General features: G+C 43.8%; 1 protein-coding gene across 6 annotated transcripts in view; it reads right to left on the reverse strand.

Annotated features, from left to right (window-relative positions):
- The window catches only part of LOC121292720 (alpha-(1,6)-fucosyltransferase), a 748,838-nt gene that overhangs the window by 310,377 nt on the left and 422,131 nt on the right, over positions 1–16,330 (reverse strand). For all 6 annotated transcript variants that reach the window (XM_041215043.1, XM_041215035.1, XM_041215036.1 and 3 more), the window contains one exon: positions 178–241. The gene's annotated coding sequence lies outside the window, so the exon portion shown is untranslated. The remainder of the gene's footprint in view (positions 1–177; positions 242–16,330) is intronic.

The raw sequence follows: 16,330 nt of genomic DNA on the forward strand, positions 1-16,330 counted from the left end.
TTGCTTTCAATCTCTTACAGCAATATCTGACAATTCAAAAATGGCATATAGGGTCACAGGTAAAACATTCACCATGGCGAAGAAATAAATTACATTTGACCTTGGACAGCGGTGTATGTTTTTTACTCCCAATTCACGCTCTCCGACAGGGTCAGGGGTGAAGAAATCCAGGCTTACCTCAACACAGGCTACCAGCAAACCCAAGTTGGAGCTTTTCTAACAAGGCCGGGCTGTCGTCTACCTAAGGGAAAGAAAAGAAGCATTCAGAGTCTATCCCGTTTGAGCAGAGACATCAATTCTTCACACTCCTGTGGGAAAGCAGCAACATTGGTCTTTGAAAGGTATCTTTCCTGAAAGCAAAGAACCGGAGCTTGAGGGCTTCCAGGGGATATAAAGCACTGTTGCCTTTTTTAAAGTCACCTCAATAACCAGATTGAGCAGGGCCGGCCATGCAGTGGGAGCCACCCTTTAATACTGTTGGTGGATAGCACGGCACTGGAGAAATGGACAAACAGGCAGTTATTTGAAAATTACTATTTGCTCATTGGGCAGCCACACAAAATCAATCATGTTATAAGGAATCCAAACCAGATGGTGAAGAATGAATCTGGACTCAAATCCTTTTCCCGATCGTCAGTCTATTCGCAGAAACCAGCAGCATTACGTATCTCTGCCTCCTTCCTGCCAACCAGCCCAGTCCCAGCAGTCCCTTTTTATACTCCTTCGAGTACCAACATGACTCTCTTTCAAGTAGACCAATAAAAAATAAATACATAAATTGACAGCCCCTTAGAAGGGCAGTCCCTCTTTATGTTCTCTTTTTAGTAAAACCAAAAAAATAAAGTAAAGGGGGTGACAGCCACTGATGGGGCAAGCCCTTCTTTATATGTGCTCAAGATACTTAATCAATCAATACCCTCCATATGTTTATCCTTAACATTAACCATACAATTACATAACATTAACAATCTTTCCAAGTCTGCTCTGCCACACCACCAATCTGCCTACCCACAGCCAAAGAAGATTTGTATCTGTGATCATGTTTATACTGCTACCAGCATGCTGTCATCTCAAGAGGCACCCCACAAAAACTCACCTGTTATGGTGCATCTCAGAGATTCCAATAGCAGCAGGTTAGCCTCGCCAGCAATGTTACCAGCACCAAGACTGCTGTTAGTAACAATCTGATCATTAATGCGTTATCGTATTATTATTTTCTGTTGCAGAAAATATTGTATTTCAGTAAGTGTGCTATTTCACAGTTTAGAATAACATCTCTTATCCCTCCATGACCTTACTAGTTGTGAATTTTACCTAGTGCGTGAAGCTACTTGTCTTTTGATAAATTAGCTGTTGACCAATTTCCATGTTTACAAGAGTAATTCCCTGCATCCCATACTGTTATTTTCTCTCCATTCCTGCAAGCAGTAGATTATGCTGAGGCACAATCCCATAGTGGGGGTGGGTGGGCGATTAGCTCAGTTGGCTAGACGGCCAGCATGTGGTCCAGGTTCGTGCCAACAGCGTGGGTTCCATTCCCATTCTGGCTGAGGTACACTCAGGAGCTGCCTCAGAGAATGGAAGACAATGACAATCCACCATCGAGGAAGAACAGCCAAGGAAACGGCTCAGGATGAAGCATCAGCAATGAGCCAAGGACCTGCCTTTGTGCAGCGTAAACATCACAGAATTACAGAGTTGTTTACAGCACAGGAGATCATTCAGCCTGTCACGTCTGCATCCGCTCTCTGGATGAGCAATGCACCTGGTGCCATTCACCATCCTTTTCCCCCTCACGTTCTTCCTTTTCAGGTGATAATCCAATTCCCTCTTGAATGCCTCAGTTGAATCTGCCTCTACCACACTCCCAGGCACTGCGATCCAGACCTTAACCACTCACTGCATGAACAAGTTTCTCCTCATGTCTCCATTGTTCATTTTGCCAATTGCATTACTTTAAATCTGTGCCCTCTTGTTCTCGATCCTTCCACCAGTGGGAAAAATTTTTCCCTATCTACTCTGCCCAGGCTCCTCACAATTTTGAATATCTTTATCAAATCTAAATGGTGACGATGACAATCCCATAGACAGCCAAGCAGACATCTTTCCGCATATTGGTCTAGGGATGTTAGATAACCAATGCAAACAAATCCTGTCCTCATCTGAGATTCCCAAACTTACATGTGCCCTTCTGACAGGGCCCAGGGGCAGATTTCCCATGTCCCATGTTCAAGGATCCTAATGCCACCTGTAACCCCTGACCAACAACAACTTAAGACTGGCCAATAACACAGCACGGAGAATCTGACTATCTCAGTGCCACGTGGGCAAGTACTTTCAACCACTGAAATATCATTATTAATTTTCTGACAAACTGGGAAAATTAAGCCACTGCTTGTGTTGAAAGGATGATGGTGAATCATAGAAGTTATTAGTTCAACTAAATCAACAAGACTGCCAACTATTGTAGAGTCCTCAGTTGCACATTATGATGTTGGGAAGATCCAGGACTAATGGCTCATGTTTTTTTAACGTGAAACAAACTTGTTTTATGTACAGGTCGGGTATGCTTTATCTGTCCGTCCGAAAACCGAACACATTCAAAAACCACACTTTTTGAAACTCATTGACCTTTTTTTCATTCATTCATGGAATGTGGCTTCACTGGCTAGGCCAGCATTTATTGCCCATCCTTAATTGCCCTTGAGAAGGTGGTGGTGAGCTGCCTTTTGAGCCGCTGCAGTCCATGTGGTGTAGATACACCCACAGTGCTGTTAGGGAGGGAGCTCCAAGATTTTGACCCAATGATAGTGAAGGAACAGCGAAATAGTTCCAAGTCAGGAATGATGAGCGGCTTTGAGCAGAACTTCCAGGTGGTGGTGTTCCCATGTGTCTGCTCCCCTTGTCCTTCTAGATGGTAGTAGTCGTGGGTTTGGAAGGTGCTGTCTAAGGAGCCTTGGTAGTGCATCTTGTAGATGGTGCACGTTGCTGCCTCTGTTCGTCAGAGGTGGAGGGAGTGAATGTTTGTGGATGGAGTGCCAATCACGCGGGCTGCTTTTTCCTAGATAGTGTCAAGTTTCTTGTGTTGTTGGAGCTGCACTCAGTCAGGCAAATGGTGAGTATGCCATCACACTCATGACTCGTGCCTGTTGGATGGTGGACAAGCTTCGGGGAGTCAGGAGGTGAGTTACTCACCACAGGCTTTCTAGCCTCTGACCTGCTCTTGTAGCCACAGCATTTATACGGCTAGCCCAATTAGTTTCTGTTCAATGTTAACTCCCAGAATATTGAAAGCTGGGGGGGGGGGGGGGGGTTCAGTGATGGTAGTGCCTTTGAATATCATAGGGTGATGGTTAGATTCTCTTTTGTGTTAAGAAACAGAGACAGTTTAAGTAAGTTATATTTGTATTTTGTGGAAGTCAGGAATGAGTTTTAGCTTTAAAGTTTAAGTTTGATTTGTATTTCTGTTTCTGTGTTAAGAAAAGGTCAAATGAATTTTAGTTTCACTTTAAAAAGGCAACTGCATTTCTAATGAGTGTTTTACAGCTTAAGCTAAGTTAAGCAACCAAGAGAAGAGGAATTTGGCTGTTGCCTAGCAACAGGAGTCAAGAGAGGCTGGTCCCTCCCACAGACACAAAGAAGAAGCAAAGAAACAGCAGTTTTAAGTTTTGAACAAAAACAAAAACAGAATTACCTGGAAAAACTCAGCAGGTCTGGCAGCATCGGCGGAGAAGAAAAGAGTTGACGTTTCGAGTCCTCATGACCCTTCGACAGAACTTGAGTTCGAGTCCAAGAAAGATTTGAAATATAAGCTGGTTTAAGGTGTGTGTGTGGGGAGCGGAGAGAGAGAGAGAGAGAGGTGGAGTGGGGGTGTGGTTGTTGGGACAAACAAGCAGTGATAGAAGCAAAAACAAAAACAGAATTACCTGGAAAAACTCAGCAGGTCTGGCAGCATCGGCGGAGAAGAAAAGAGTTGACGTTTCAAGTCCTCATGACCATTCGACAGAACTTGAGTTCGAGTCCAAGAAAGAATTGAAATATAAGCTGGTTTAAGATGTGTGTGTGGGGGGCGGAGAGAGAGAGAGAGAGAGAGGTGGAGAGGGGGTGTGGTTGTTGGGACAAACAAGCAGTGATAGAAGCAGATCATCAAAAGATGTCAACAACAATAAAACAAAAGAACACATAGGTGTTAAAGTTAAAGTTAGTGATATTATCTAAACGAATGTGCTAATTAAGAATGGATGGTAGGGCACTCAAGGTATAGCTCTAGTGGGGGTGGGGAGAGCATAAAAGATGTAAAAAATAAATAAATAAATAAATATTTTTTTTTTTCTTTTTCTCTTTTTATAATGGAAATAGGTGGGAAAAAGAAAATCTATATAATTTATTGGAAAAAAAAGAAAAGGAAGGGGGAAACAGAAAGGGGGTGGGGTGGGGGAGGGAGCTCACAACCTAAAGTTGTTGAATTCAATATTCAGTCCGGAAGGCTGTAAAGTCCCTAGTCGGAAGATGAGGTGTTGTTCCTCCAGTTTGCGATTGGGCTTCACTGGAACAATGCAGCAAGCCAAGGACAGACATGTGGGCAAGAGAGCAGGGTGGAGTGTTGAAATGGCAAGCGACAGGGAGGTTTGGGTCATTCTTGCAGACAGACCGCAGGTGTTCTGCAAAGCGGTCGCCCAGTTTACGTTTGGCCTCTCCAATGTAGAGGAGACCACATTGGGAGCAACGAATGCAGTAGACTAAGTTGGGGGAAATGCAAGTGAAATGCTGCTTCACTTGAAAGGAGTGTTTGGGTCCTTGGACGGTGAGGAGAGAGGAAGTGAAGGGGCAGGTGTTGCATCTTTTGCGTGGGCATGGGGTGGTGCCATAGGAGGGGGTTGAGGAGTAGGGGGTGATGGAGGAGTGGACCAGGGTGTTTTGGTTTGAAACCAGGACCCCAGAGAGACTGGACACTGGGAGAGGGAGCTGTAGATTTCGCAAAAGAACCAGAGGTATCAAAGCCAAAGGAGTGAGACAGAAACAGGGGAAAGTCCCAAGCAGACCTGCCAGTCACAGGAAGGACAGGAACATGGAAAAGGACCTGTTAAGTGAAGTTAAGAATGAGGGGTAGAGAGAAAGGCTCCAAGCTTCAGATTTAAAGGCACAGAAGCTGAAGAAAGCAGTTTTAAAGCAAGAATAGCTTGCAAGAGGCAAGAAGGTCCAAATAAGACAACTAAAGGTCTGTAACTCTTTGGGAGGTGAACCCTTGCGGAAGGCATCCGAGAGAAAGCATTGGCTTGGGAGAAGATTCCAAAGCGAGTCCTTGGATAGTGGCGTTTGGAAACTCTCGTGTGAAAGACGTAGTTCAGTGAGGCCAGTCGGCTCACTGTTTGACAAGCGTCTGGGAGGAGTTGAGGAGAGATCTATAGCATTTCGCTGAGGTGGCATCTGTCACTTGGTTTGTGCCTGACTACAGGTCGCCTATTGGTACATTTACTGTTTTCCTCCTTCCTTACAAGTTTCCCTGACCTCACTGTCACAAATAGTGTCATTAACACCACACATACAAATGGTGCTTAGCTAAAATCTTTACTCTTAAAATAACTTCATGATAATGATTTAGAGGTCAAACCTACTTTAATGGTTACTTAGCTGCTTTTTTTTTTCAATTAAGCTGGTGTTTGACACAAATTGAAACCCATCATTGTACTCAACTCCAGTTCTAACTGCAGGATCTATATTAGCAGACTTCGCTTTTGGCAAGTGTGCTTTGCAAACTTGCTCCTTGTAGCCAAGATAACTTGTGCGTGGGTTAACCAAAAAAAACATGATTTAAATCAGCCCCAAATATATTTAAGAGAACTCCTGCTCTTTAATCTGATAAAAATTTGCCGCTTATCAGCACTGGGCATTGGCAAGCTTTCTCCTTGTTGTCCAACAAGGACTGTTCTACCCATTTAAGAACAGGTTTCTAATTTAACCAGAAATAGAGTGAGGAGGATTCAATTTTCAGTGACAGGTCTACCTGTCCAGATCCCAGAATGAGCCAAGCTGGGGACTGGTCAAGCTACAGATAGGAAGTAAAAATGTGCCCCCTCTACTCATTCACTCTGCCATGCTTTAGTTCAAAGAGAATCCACACTACAATACCCATGAATGGGAGCAAGTGTTTGTCCTGACTTCAAGGATTCTGCACAAAGTCCTTCAGCACGTGCCACATTATGTTAATGTTGAAATTGCGCTGCAACAGAATATATGCTTTAAATTGGTAATTAAGCACAGCTGTCCCCAACTGGGGAAGGATTAGGGAATCATTGCAAGACTATACAAATCTGTTCACTCGAGTGTCTGGGAGGAACTGGGGCAGTCTGTGAATTTACTTTGTTGTCTTGGAAATAAAGCTGTTTTAAGGTTTAGGCTCATTCTTCTTTAACATACAGTCATTAGAATTAACATATTACTCCCTATAAACTTTATACAACTCGAAACCATCAAACACTTGTGCAAATCCAGCAGACAGTAGGAATCAATCAGTGACTAACCTACAAGTAACGCTGGTGGTGAGGGTCCTTTTCCTGTGGCTAAACACATGTTCAGCTGTGCGAGTTTAAGATAGGGCACTAGCTGAAGCACTGAACTCCAAACCAGCAAGACTGCTCTGTCTAAATTCCAACGTATGCTCCATGCGTGCGCACTAACGCCCTCACCAAAAAAATCTCCATCCAGCATGGCCATCACCAGCAGCGTGTACGCATGAAGCGCAAATGTTATCTTGAAGCCAAACGGTGCTCATCGCACCAAAAAAACCAAATAACACAGCAATACTTTATAATTCGCAACTGGGAAGAATAAAACTTAATGAATGGCAGCCTGATGGTATGAGTGCTATAGTCTTCGAGACATGGACCTTTCAGCAGCAGTAAGACTTCAGAACTAAGAGCAAATTGGCTTCTTAAAATGGCCACGTAATAAATTCTGAAGAGGCTGTCAAAGGCAGTTCAGTGGAAGTACCCATGCATCAGAGTCAGAAGATTGTGGGTTCAAGTCCACTCGGAGACTTGGGTGCAAAATACTTGAGCAATATTGAGAAAGCATTATCTTTCAAATGAAATGCTAAACTGAGGCCCCAACTGGCCTCTCAGGGGGGTGTAAAAGATCCCATGTTACTTTTTTAAAGAAGAGCAAGGGAGTTATCCCTGCTGCCAAGATTTATATCTTCACCAACATCATCAAGACAGATCATCTGCCACATTACTCTTTTTAGTAGCCTGATGTGTGCATTTCCTATGTTACAGCAGTGCGATTATACTTGAAAAGTACCTGAATGGCTGTAAAGCATTTGGGACATCCTGCGGTTGTGAATGGTTCTATAGCAATGCTAGTCTTTTCATCTGTTTGAACTTGTTGCATAATTGCAATGGCCAATCCACTGCATAAATAACATTCCATAAATAACCAACTCGAGCTCCTGAGCCATCCCTGAGCAATATCGCAGGAGACTTACAAATTTTGTATGAAAATGTCGCATGCTGAAGCCTTTGTCTTCAAGCAGTCTCCACAAATAAACATTGTCACAGCCATATCTGCACAAGCAAATAGTAAATGCTGCACAACTCAAGCCAGCAGCTGACTTATAAATTCACTGTAGGGCCAGTGATCAAGTGCGATTTAACAAGTTTCAAGCAAGGAACATTTGAAATGGGATTCAAAATGCAGCTGGGAAAGACCATAAGGGAAAACAGCTACTGTCTGGTTCTAGGATGAAACACTCAGAAGTGTGTTACAAGGTAGAATTATGCCTTAGGCTGTGATCATTTTGATAAGCCACTGATTTGTCTTCATATTACACGACTTAATCTCTTGGCACATTGTTTGTCTAACACACCTTGCCTGCACATCATTCGTTACAGCACGTGTTTGTTTCATTGCCAACACATTCTATTTTTAGTCACAGCTTTCCACCACAGCAGTTCAACAAGTGTCCACTTTCTTTCTACTCAACTCACCTTTCCCATCCCAGAAATGAACAGCTCCGGAAGGCAGGGAACTTCCTTCTTCCCTTGGTTACAGCTCCATAGACCCTTTGACCCTGCTGCTACATTAGCTGCAGTTCTACAAACATCTAGGTCTTATCCTTCCTACAGCCTGGGTTTCATTTTCTCCTTAGTCACCGATTAACAGACCGGTTCATAGTATTTCTATTTGACTAATAGCCACCCTAATCTTGAATAAAGCTAACTATGCAGAGGCAAGCTTGTTCCAGCAGTATTTAATATACAATATTTAAATGACGTGTTACTTGCTCATCTTATGACAGATCCATGGCAAACATAATTTCCGTTGTGGTTATGAATCTGGTCCTAATATACCAAGCTCTTTTTAACATGGAGTCAAACTGTTGCTTTATTTGGTTTGTATACACACCAATGTGGATGCAACTTGCTACCCATGCTCACAATATTCATGCACACACACAAATTCTATTTCACACAAATGCAGTATTTCTCAAGCATTCAGTCACGAAATACAAAGAACACTACTTGCTTATTGCAATACGTGACAATGCAAACTTGTTCACCGAAAGGGAAGATTATCTGTGCATTCTGAAGGTGCCAATTCCAATGTCCAAGCAATTAAATCATTACCAGTAAAATGCTCTTCCACAAGAGGATGGGGGAGGAGCAAAACAACACTTTCAGTGGAGTATCGGCTTCCTGGATTTGGTATTGGGTGTGCTCCAAGTCTGCTGGTTGAACCAATGAAAATGCACCTACTGGCTGAGGCACATTCAGCCCGAGGGCAGCACAGAAAATTAGCAATGTTGGAGGAACGCAGGGCCATTCCAAGTCACGTGCCATCCAAATTTGGACAGATTTGCTGTTCTTTGTTACTGGGTTAAAATATTGCAAACTCTCTACTTAATGCCGTTGTGGGAATATCCCGAAAGCAGTTCAATAAGGCAGCAGCACCACCACCACCTTGTTAGGGCAATGACTGTGGCTTTGCTAACATCGTTCAAACCCTAAGAACAAATAAAAAAAAAGCACACAGAAGCTCCAAATGGTCATGGGGACGGTGGCTAATCAGGAATTAAGGCAGGTAATTTAGACATCTAAAGGTCAGCTTCAAGAACATGCAGTAATGGTACACATTGCAGTTAAAGACCCACTGCATAGTTGCCCATTCTTGACAGTTGCACATGACCATTGGAAGTACTGGAACACCAGACAGCCTCGGTTACTTTGGAATGTGGAGTACTACGTCTGCATCGAGTGCCACAAGTCAAGGGTTCATTCCATGCACTATTCCTCAACCATATATTCCCATTCCTTTGCTGTTTGCCCCAGGAGTCTCGTTCTTGACATTCAAGACCTTACAAGAGAGTGTGGCATACCTGTAATGGAACACTTGAATATTGCAGACTTTAGATCCAGTCCTGATGTTATCACTGTCCGTGTTAACTCTGGGAAAACTGTAATCAGAAATCATCCATCTCCGAAACCGGAATCATCCAAGTATTTCGTCACATAAAACACCACATATTCTCTTGACACTTCCAGATATCGAAATCAATATCTTTGCCTGGTCACCTTTACTTTTTTAGATAAATTCTGTTGCTTGTGCTTTTATAGGCATGTCCTTGAACAATGGTCCTGGTGTTGCAGAATGGTAAGCAGAATACTTGTCAGTTAACGTCCCATACTCCACCGTCACTGTCGCTGGTTTTGTCCTGTCCCAGCAGAGGTGGAAGCACAGTGGTATACTGTCAGGAGCGAATGGCCCTCGGTGTCCTCAACATTGAGTGTGGACCTCACGAAGTCTCATTGCATCAGGGCAAACGTGGATAGGGAAACCTTTGGCTGACGACCCGTCTACCATTCTCAGCTGAGGAACCATGGTGCTCCACTTTGAACACCACTTGGAAGAGACGCTGAAGATATCAAGCGCACATAACACAGCCTGGGTGGGGTACTTTAGCATCCCTCACCAAGAGTTGTTTGGTAACAACACAATTGACTGAGCTGGCCTGCCCTGATGGACAGAGTTGCCAGACGGGACCTGCAGAAGCTGGTGAGAGAACCAACATGAGCAAAGAGCTGCTTAATGTCAACCTCACCCACCTACCGGTCACAGGTACATCTGTCCATCACAGTACTGACAGGAGCAACCACTACACAGTCCTTGTGGAGACAAAATCCTGCCTTCACATTGAGGAAACCCTGTCATGTTATGTAGCGCTACCACTGTGCTAAATGGGATAGATTTAGATCAGGTCAAACAACTGAAAAATGGGCATCCATGAGGCATTGTGGGCCAATAGCAGCAGCAGAATTGGATTCCACCACAATCTGTAACCTCATGGCCTGGCATATCCCACACGCTACCATTACCATCAAGCCAAGAGTGTCAATCTTGGTTCAATGAAGTGTGTAGGAAAGTACGGCCAGAGCAGCACCACAATCACTAAAACTGAGCAGCCAACCTGGTGAAGCTACAACACAGGACTACATGGATGTTGAACAGCAGAAGCAGCATGCGATAGATAGAGCTAAGCGATCCCACAACCAACAGATCAGGTTAAAACTCTGAAGTTCTGCCACTTCCAGTTGTGATTGGTGGTGCACAATTAAACTACTAATGGGAGGAGGAGAGTCCATGAACATCACTCTCAGTGATGGCAGAGCCCAGCATGAGTACCAAATGCATGGCTGAAGTGAATCTTTCGAGTACAAACACGTTTCCATCTGTTTCAGATGAAGTTACATAGTTTCACAGTTTGCCATTGTGAGATTTGAACTCTTGATACTCTTTTTGAGTAAACCTGTTTCCATCTGTTTCAGATGAAGTTACATTTTTTTTCATAGTTTGCCATTGTGAGATTTGAACTCTTGATTCCATTTGTTTCAGATGAAGTTACATTGTTTCATAGTTTGCCATTGTGAGATTTGAACTTTTGATCTTAGGGTTACAAACCCAGTACCATAACCACTTGGCTATTTAGGCCAAGCCATGGCTGAAGTATTTGAACCCATTCACTGAGAAGATGGATGAGTGGATGATCTCACCCTCCAGCTGAGAACAGAGGCCAGTCTTCAGGCAATTTGATTCACTCTACATTTTATCAAGAAACAGCTCAGTGCACTGGATGTTAATGCTGGAATTGTGCTACAATGGAGTGCATGCTTTAGTTTGTAATTGAGAGCAGCTACCAGCAATTGGGGAAAGATTAGGGAATCATTCCAAGAGTATAAAAACCAGTTTACACTGGATGTAAGGGAGGAAAAGGGGAGTTTGTGGCGCTGCGATTTTGTGAATAAACTTGTGTTAAGGAAAAGATTGACTCCAGATTTGTCCTTTACCCCAAGTGACATGAACCCTGGATACATCAAACCTATAGGTCTGACAACATCCTAGCTGCAGTGCTGAAGGCCTGTACTTTAGAACTAGCCATGCCTCCAGCCAAGTTGTTCCTGTACTACTACTACAGTGACATCTACCCGATAATGTGGAAAATTGCCCAGGTATGTCCTGTCCACAAAAGGCAGCACAAATCCAACCTGGCCAATTACTGCTGCATCAGTCTACTCTCAATCATTAGCAAAGTGATGGGAAGCATCATCGACAATGTTATCAAATTGCACTTACTCATTAAAAACATGCACATCAGTGCTCAGTTTGGGTGATGCCAGGGCCACTTGTCTCCAGACTCCATTACAGCCTGGTGCCAAACATGGACAAGAGAGCTGAAATCAAGAGGTGAGTGTGGTTGCTCATGACATCAAGGCTGCATTTGACTGAGCCTGGCACCAAGGAACCCCATGTCACGAATAAGTAATTATGATATTACAGATTTTAAGGACAACTATTTTAGGGCACATTTCTGCTTTCAAACCTTCACATTAATTGTAAAAGCCTTTTTCAAAATGGAAGTATGACAATTTAACAACGTGTTATTTCAAACCTTACAATCATATGAAATAGGAGCATTCCATTCGGCCCCTCGAGCCTGCTCTACTAATCCGTAGGATCATGGCTGATCCATTTGTGTTTCAAGTTCCATGTTCCCATCTGCCCCCGATAACCTTTGATTCCCTTGTCTAACAAGAATCTATCTACCTCTGCCTTAAAAATATTCAGTGACCCCGCCTCCATCACTTTCTGAGGCAGAGTGTTCCAAAGTCACACAACCCTCAGAAAAAAATTCCCCTCATCTCTGTCCTTAAAGGCTGACCCCTAATTTTAAAATAGTGCATCCTAGTTCTGGACTCAGCAACAAGAGGAAACATCCTTTCAAAGTCCACTGTGTCAAGGCCGTTCAAGATCTTATATACTTCAATCAAGTCACCCCATACTCTTCTAAACTCCAGTGGAAACAAGTCCAACCTATCCTCGTATCTTATCCGATTCATATCTTATCAGATTCATATCTCAAGAACTGGCTATGAAGTGTCATTAAATTGCAAAACACTCCTCCAGAGATGTCCATTGTATCTTCTAAAAAGGTGCGGAGTCCCAATAGCTCTGCCTTTGTCCGGGGCAGGCTGGTGCAGACACCTCATCTGCTACCCCTTTGTGTCGGCTTGGCTGGAATGCTTATACAATGCAAGGCGTGTTATATTCCAGGAGTTTGATGAGTTAGCCTTTGTCTAAGTTCCAAAACTTCCAGAACTACCATCATGTGGTCAGCTGCGACTGATTTATCAGTCCAGCCATTTGTCCATTTAATTTATTAAGAAGCTGAGAAGATATGGATATACATATTTTCCTACCTGTCTTCTGATTATGACACTGGCAAGTAACAAGTCACATTCATATGACACAAGTTTCACGCAATGACTATTTCTAACAAGAGAGAATCTAACCACCGCCCAATGGCTTTCAGTGATATTATGATTGAAAGGGGGTTACCATTGACCGGAAACTGAACTGGACCAGCCATATAAATACTCTGGCTGCAAGAGCAGGTCAGAGGCTGGATTTTCTGTGATGAATGTCTTGCCTCCTGACTCGCCAAAGCCTGTCCACCATCTACAAGGTACAAGTGAGGAGTGTGATGGAATACTCTCCAATTGCCTGGATGAGTGCAGCTCTCACAAAAACCAAGAAGCTCGACACCATCCAGAACAAAACAGCCCAGTTGATCAGCACCCCATCCAGCACCATCAACATTCACTCCCTCCACCACCGACACATGGTGGCAGCAGCGTGTACCATCTACAAGATGCACTGCAGCAACTCACCAAGGCTCCTTCGACAGCTCAGTCTAAATCCGCGACCTCTCCTTGCGGCAACAGATACATGGAAACGCCACTACCTGCAAGTTTCCCTTCAATTCACACACCATCCGGACTTGGAACTATATTACCATTCCTTCACTGTCGCTGGATCAAAATCCAGGAACTCCCTTCCTAACAGAACAGGGGTGCTCCCAAACCACAGACTACAGCGGTTCCAGAAGACGGCTCACCACCGGCTTCCGAAGGGCAATTAAGGATGAGCAGGAAACGTTGGCCTAGCCAGTAACTCCCACTTCCCATGACTGACTAAATTTTTTTTAAAAAACTGACTGTATTTGGTCACTGCACACATATGGATATGCTTAGATTTAATTCCGTTTCATTACGTAATGCTTGCTGTGTAGCCTTGCAATGTGATGCTGTATACCAAATCAAACAAAGAGTGGTGGCTTGCACATACTTGGATACAGCTGTCACCTCCTTTAAACTTGAGGGATGGATTTACAGTATACTTTGCCAGCATTAGAGATGCGTTGAATAGTTCAGACATAGAACAAGGATTTGAAGAATTTTACACTTCATTCAGCCTTCTGTGTAGCTGAAGCTTGGTCTTTTTAAACCCTTTGATCTACTGTGTAGATTATCAACTGTGTTGAGACCTGCCAAGTCGTGAATGATGATCCCTGATTTTAGCTTAAAATTGTCACTTATTCTATTATGTGGTTTCGTTAAAAATAAGAAGCTGCATTTCTCAAAGTTTTTTTTGTGATTTGTCACTCCCTACAGAGAAGATATTATGGAGGGTACATAATGTAGGCGATGGGGGTCTCACTGCCGGCTGGAGAGCTGGTGAGAGCCCCGCGGCACCTCTTTTTGGGAAGGCCCACTGCATTAAGTGCCTATCAGACACATAACTGGATGGCGGTAGTTCCTAGGTCCCATGCACCTGCCTGAGGCCCAGGATCAGTGTAGGGCCCAGGCCACAGGTCAGTGATGGCAGGAGGAAGATCGCAGAGTGGGAATAGTGAAGGAAGGGGAAGGAGGGAGGGTAGACAGCAGCAAGGGCAGAGGAGTGGCTCTTAGCATGTCACCCTCTTTCCTAATGCCAGGTCCCTCGATCAGGCACTGAGTGACTTTGAACAAGGGTCTCCCACTGGAAGCCCGCAAGCAAACCCGACAGGTTTGTTCTTCATCCTTAATGCATGGTGAGTCCCCCACCCGCCGCTGGGGGACTTCCAGCAGTGCTGGGATGGGGCCCTTCATTAGGCATTAATTGCCCATTTAAGGGCCTCAATTGGCGAAGGGGCCTTGGGTCTTTCCAACACCGACTTAATAAAGGCAAAGGTGGGAAGGTAGTGGGGTCCTCACCCGCCAACCTCCCACCCAATTAAATGCTCCCCACCCCCCCGCCACCAGTCTCACTGTGGGAGAGGGCATTACGTTCCATCCCAAGTCCAACACTATCTGGGGTAGGGGTCAACCTAAGCCAACATTCCTCATGCAATCAACACTACGAAAGATGCTGATCTCATTACTGCTTGTGGATTCTTGCATGAGCAAAAGATGTGAATGGTGTTCACATTCCTAAATAATGTCAGGGCTGAATTGGTGCACACACTGGGTACAACCCCATCTGACTGAAGATCATATGGGAGTTTCCAAAATATGAACATTGGCTTAAAAACTGAATTGTTGCCATTATTCTTAGCAATAGGCACCACATCTATTATGAAAGTAAAGCACAGCATAGGACTGTTATATCTGAACTCAAAACCTCCCCAATAGGTGTACAAATTGTAAGTCGGAAATCGAGGAGAATCACTGCAGCAAATCATGAAGTGAATTAAAAGTGCAAACAGACTTGTGTCGCATGACACTTATTACACATGAGCATCATAAGGATGGATAGATTGCTTGCCAATAAGTTTCCTCAGCTCCCTAATTTTATAATAGCATAAGCTGATATTAAGGTAAGGAGAAAAAGGAGAATAAATGGATGGAACTGTGAAAAACATTCTAATACCGATATCAGTTAAATCAGTCACCTACATCCTGATATACCCTCTACCTCCCACTCTTCCATTAAGACCCTCATTAAAACCCACTCCTTTGATCAAGCTTTTGGATCACCCTTCCTTGTCTTATTCTTTGGCTGGCCATACATTTTCTCTTAGTTGAAACTTCTGCCAAGTGCATAAGACATTTTTCTTTCCTTTAAAGATATTACATGGATGCAAGTCACTGAATACCTCTCTGTTTATAACATTTAAACTGAACAGAAATACCAGCTGAGGGACCTCTGACTGCCTTGTGCAGCTCTTTTTGACAGTGTGAAAGATTGCAAGTCCACAAATCTTTTGAAATTGACAACAGACAGAATCAAATCCCATGACAAATTAAATTTGTGCCTTTTATCTATTCAACGCCTCAGCAAAATGTAATCAAGGGCTGTACTGCGTCTGTAGTGACACCTAGCTCCTTTCATTTCACTGATGAACCTGTTCTTGGTTATTTAAAATAAGATCTAACACTTCCCTCAGGAGAGTTTTTATTTAGATAACCACATCAGAATGCAGATTTTTATGCCGAAGCTTATCAATTGCATCATGACTGCCAACAACCAACAACCATCCTGCAGTTCTGAGCTTTGAACTGTGATATTTATAAATGCAGTAATGCTGAATTCATGTGAATGACAAAAACAATACAAAAAAAGGCTGAAAATCCCACCCTGCCATTACCCTGTTGAAGCAGAGAATCTAACTTTTCCTTTCGTACCATCTATAGAAGTTCAGTAACACACTCCAGCACCCACCCCCACCCCCACCAAATATTCTGCAATCCTCAATCATTCAGCCCCACGACATTTCCCATCCTGAACAATTCACAAGCAACATTCTCCTGCTCGACACTGCTCCACATTTAGAACATTTAGCCACCCCCCCATAACCTCCTCATCAGTACATAGAGAGGCACTGCTCTCTACCTGCCACTTCCCCCCACACCCCCCTCCCCACTTTGCCAGTCGTCTTGGAATACCCCCACTCCAGTTCAGAGACACTCTCGTGCCTGCCCATCTCCTCACCTCCTTCGTGCAAACAACCTGCTTCTAT

The sequence above is a fragment of the Carcharodon carcharias genome, chromosome 20 (genome assembly GCF_017639515.1).
Source record: "Carcharodon carcharias isolate sCarCar2 chromosome 20, sCarCar2.pri, whole genome shotgun sequence".
NCBI lineage: Eukaryota > Metazoa > Chordata > Chondrichthyes > Lamniformes > Lamnidae > Carcharodon > Carcharodon carcharias.